Here is a 269-nt window from a genome sequence, read left to right as displayed (position 1 = left end):
CTATCTTCCAATTATATTCTAAGTCTCGTTCTCGATGATAGTTAGATGGATATATGTAGGTCTTTAGAGTCCTTTGAATGTGTGATGATTCTATCTATTATGAAACATATTTGTGACGTGGTTGGCTTCCGGATGGATGCCGCGTTGAGTTTCAGCATTGCGCCGACGTTTCGCAAACATTGCAGTCTGCATCTTCAGGGCTATGAGCTCCGATTCTGAGCTCCGATGTGTGGGGGCAGTCCTTATATACCTTCCCTTGTGGTGGTGGG

This window comes from Diachasma alloeum, unplaced genomic scaffold (assembly GCF_001412515.2).
Source record: "Diachasma alloeum isolate Michigan unplaced genomic scaffold, Dall2.0 Dall_scaffold_00484, whole genome shotgun sequence".
NCBI classification, from domain to species: Eukaryota; Metazoa; Arthropoda; class Insecta; order Hymenoptera; family Braconidae; genus Diachasma; species Diachasma alloeum.
Note: the sequence above shows the minus strand (reverse complement) of the source record.